This window comes from Procambarus clarkii, chromosome 15 (genome assembly GCF_040958095.1).
Source record: "Procambarus clarkii isolate CNS0578487 chromosome 15, FALCON_Pclarkii_2.0, whole genome shotgun sequence".
NCBI classification, from domain to species: Eukaryota; Metazoa; Arthropoda; class Malacostraca; order Decapoda; family Cambaridae; genus Procambarus; species Procambarus clarkii.
The window spans coordinates 39,947,345-39,952,238 of record NC_091164.1 but is presented as its reverse complement, the minus strand read 5'-3'; positions in this window follow the sequence as shown (position 1 = coordinate 39,952,238).

Below are 4,894 nucleotides of genomic sequence, written 5' to 3'. Positions count from 1 at the left end.
AGGAGTCCCACACTCTCACACAGGAGGGCCTCTTCACCACGTCGGCGCCTCTCCTTCACTGTCCTGCCATCCATACACACTGTCCCCTCTGACAGTCCTGGACACAAGCTGCCTTGCAACCTATTCTACTACTAAAGTATTAAAGTCCTGCTGCCACATCATAAGTAAATATTGTGGCCTAACTAGCCTACTCACACAAGGGGTAATGGGAGGGAAAATGATCTACCTTACATTCCTGGCTCACGACGCCTGTCCCTCGATGGTGCGAGGTTCTCACGCTTCCTGAGTCGATCCTCGACGATCCAGAAACGTTCCACAGGTCCTCAGGTGTCGTGGAGCCTTCGCGTCGTCGCCGTTCCAATCCCTGAGATTCAGCTACCCCAATCTTGGTTCATCGATAGGCGCTGAGCTAATCACTATTTTCCCACACTCGCCCCTTCCACAAGGCGTTGCTCCTTGTCCTAAGCACGGTGTCGTCCTTCCAAAATTCTCAGTGGATGTGACCCGGTCACAGCTAGGCTTGCCCGCCACACCTTTCCAGGCCCCCCAACGTCCAGCGTCGTCGCCGAATATTTTCCAAGTTTGGCACTCTTTCGCTCAATAAACTTGGTTCCTTTTTGCTTCCCAGAAGCGCGGGGTCTCCAATATATCCGATGGGCTGCAATAGCCAGCACTAATCCACTAAGAAAGGCTTGTAGAGCCTCTAATCCTTGAGAGCAGACTGAGGTGCGTCCTGTCGCTTCCAAGGTCGGGTCAACTCTCACGTTGGCGCCGCCCGGGGCACTCGGTGACGTCATGGCGGGCCCTGATTGGTCGCATGCGATCTAAGTCAGCCAATCCGCGATCGGCTAGTGTCCCTTCCAAAAGGTCATATCTGCATTAGGGGATACTCTTTCATTTTATAACAGGGCGCCAATTTCCCCTTATTTACAACTCATAATGTAACGTTCTCCCTTAACTGGCAGCCGGTCTGGTCGCCACATATATCATTTGACTCCCTGAACCTCAGAGAATCAGTAGGGAGAGCTGATATGACTCTTTAAGCCGGCAAACGAAAGAAATAGGAGAGGGCACCGTAACACCACACAGCCTATCAACTGCCAGTAAAGCATTCTTCCCTTCCTCAGTGCTACCATTCCTATTCCAATCCCTGTGAGCTCTCCTCTTTGTCAATGTCCACCCCTTAAGCATCTTGTCATGTGTATAATTTTCTTTTCTGGGGGGATGCCTTTTTATACTAGATGGTTTCCGGTTCAATGTTGCATTAAATACATCTACCTCCTTAATTAAATCTTCATAAAATGCTTCTGCCGAAACTGGCTTATAAGTATCATACCAAGACTTAATATGGCCAACAAGACCCCTTAATTCTCCCTCATTAAACTTTAACCTTTTCCTCTGAAGGCAGGCATGCTTTTTATCTAGTTTAAGCTGTATTTGTAATGCAAAATGATCACTTAGCATTTCATCCACAGTAAGACAATTCCCCTCTATGCCCTCAGCATTTATTAAACAAGCATAATCTAATCTCCCTCCCCTCAAATGAGTAGGAGAGGGCTCGCCCAGCAGTTGAACATCTTCATGTTCCTGCAAAAACTGGTACCATCTGCAACCATTCCTATTTGCTTTACCCCTTGATCCTAAAGCTGGATGTCTGGCATTAAAATCCCCTACCACAAGTGTATCTTCAGAAAAGAAGGAATCTGGCAAGTATCTTAAATTAAGGGAGCTATCAGAGATGTATAGATTAATTAAATTTAACTCTCGGTCCTTTAATTGTATCCGCAAGCTAATACTTTCAATACCTCTATATCTCTGAGGGATTCCAGTTATCTCGGCAGGTATGGTACTTTTGACATAACATGAGACCCCCCTAGTTCCTCCATCAGCATATAAGTGAAAACCTCTATAGCCATTTAGCCTCAGAATGCTACCATCCCTATCCCCAGTTTCCTGGAGTGCTACTATGTCAATATCCTCTCTAAGAGTATAATAGTGTACATCCACCGCTCTAGTTTTTAATCCATTAACGTTCCAAGATAATATTCTCAATTTACTTTCATCCATGATTAATAATAAAACTACCTTTGCCCTGTCCGTCACATTCCATGAGATACGAGAGTACCTTAGAAACTTCCTTCCAACACCGTAACATTTTTTCTTTCTCCTCACCTTCACAACTACTACTAACATCGAAGGTAATATTATTCATATCTATTTTCTTTGTTATTTCTGAATACCGTTTTACTTTAACCGTTCTTTCACCATTTGTCACAACAGGAGGTTGAACACCGCGAACACTACTAGAAAGTGTATTCTCCTGACTATCCTCTATCATCGTTACCTCATGCACATCATTACTTTCTTCTACGCACGTTTCACTTTCCATTTCCCGTCCTGTTTTACTTTCAATTACACGTCCTGTTTCACCACCATCTTCACCCCGTCTACCTTCCATAGCCAATTTTCCAATGCCTCAATCCTCTTATCTAGTTTTTTTTAGATACTCTAAAATTTGATTACCAACCTCAGAGGTGACCATATTGTCCTGAACGTTGTCCTCACAAGGTTTCAGTTTTTCCACTGCATGATTTACTTTCCCTAAGCTCGCCTTTACTTTCTCCGTCCCTTTCTCCCACACATTGATCATAGGGGCTGTCGTTGGCTTCCAACTGTTTCCTCCATGTTCCTCTTGCACAATCTTTCCTTGCTGCGAGGATACATCTATCCTGCTTGTAGGACCCGTCCTAGTCTCTTTCAGATGAGGCTTCATGGGGCATAGAGAGGAACCAGCATTGTGGCTGCCTCGACAGTTGCAACAAAATGGGATGATTTTTTTCACTTCTTTCAATCTTGACTCTACACTCTCGCGAGACGTGTTTCTTCCCACAATACCGACACCTGGGGTCAAACTGGCATTTCCATGCCATATGTCCCCAACGTGAACACTTCATGCACAGTATGGGCTCCTCAGTGTCGTGGACAGTACACAATACGCAACCAATTGTCCAGTGTCGTGGACAGTACACAATATGCCACCAATTGTCCAGTGTCGTGGACAGTACACAATACGCCACCAATTGTCCAGTGTCGTGGACAGTACACAATACGCCACCAATTGTCCAGTGTCATGGACAGTACACAATACGCCACCAATTGTCCAGTGTCGTGGACAGTACACAATACGCCACCTATTGTCCAGTGCCGTGGACAGTACACAATACGCCACCAATTGTCCAGTGTCGTGGACAGTACACAATACGCCACCTATTGTCCAGTGTCGTGGACAGTACACAATACGCCACCAATTGTCCAGTGTCGTGGACAGTACACAACGTACGCCACCTATTGTCCAGCTTAAGGATAAGACACAATACGCCACCTATTATCCTGGGTCGTGGGGCTCAGCGTCCCTGCGGCCCGGTCCTCGACCAGGCCTCCTTTTTTGTTACACATCCCCAGGAAGCAGCAGTATACCTCCTTTGTAATCAAACTTTAATCTTTAGTAATCCTCCTTGGTAAATTTGTAATCACCTTTGTAAATCTTCTTCACAATCACTTGTTAAATGTTTTTAATTAAAAAACTATGTATGGAACACAACCAAAACCTTCCCCTGTTATAGTGTAAATACTCTAATATATCTACCTAGAAAATTTTTTTTTTCCATAATATTGTGTCGTTGTCTACTCGCCAACATTATTGATTACTGTCGGTGGTATGGTTTTTGATCAGTAATGTTGGCGAGTAACACTTCACAAAACCACACGACCGACATTGATCAGTAATGTTGGCGAGTAACACTTCACAAAACCATACCACCAACATTGATCAGTAATGTTGGCGAGTAACACTTCACAAAACCATACCACCGACATTGATCAGTAATGTTGGCGAGTAACACTTCACAAAACCATACCACCGACATTGATCAGTAATGTTGGCGAGTAACACTTCACAAAACCATACCACCGACATTGATCAGTAATGTTGGTGAGTAACACTTCACAAAACCATACCACCGACATTGATCAGTAATGTTGGCGAGTAACACTTCACAAAACCATACCACCGACATTGATCAGTAATGTTGGCGAGTAACACTTCACAAAACCATACCACCGACATTGATCAGTAATGTTGGTGAGTAACACTTCACAAAACCATACCACCGACATTGATCAGTAATGTTGGCGAGTAACACTTCACAAAACCATACCACCGACATTGATCAGTAATGTTGGCGAGTACCCAGCAAACATTTTCATGTTTTTAAAACATCCTAAAAACGACATTTCATTGTTTTCAGCACGTTTATAATTACGTTTAGAAAAGGTTTTTTGAGAACTTTTATATACAACCTTAGAACGTAAATAATTAACATTTCTAAAAACTTTTTTATAATCTTTTAATTACCTACATTAAAACGTTTAGGGTAAATTAGGGTATAATAATTTTGTAATTCATATCTGAAATAGAAAGGGAGAGAAAGAAAGAAGACATATCTGAGAAAGAAATGGACATCCTATATATGTATGTGTAAATTACAAATAAATAGGGTACAAAAAGAGAATTAAAATATTATATTTATTTAATTAAGAATGAGTAATACAACAAAATATATGTAATAGCTCGAAATATATAGACTATATCTATAACAGAATATAAAAGTAAAAATTTAAAAATCTATAAAAATCTATATATGCAATATGTGAACACAATAGATTTTGTGATCAAGCAGCCTGTGATTCATGTCATGCTGAGATCAGTCTGACGTTACAAGCAGTTATTGTTACTTAAAACTAAAACAAGTAAAATTTTCCGAGTATACATATAACACTATAGTTTTTCTATGACTAATAATAAAAATCTATTAATCAAAAGTTTAGGACTAAT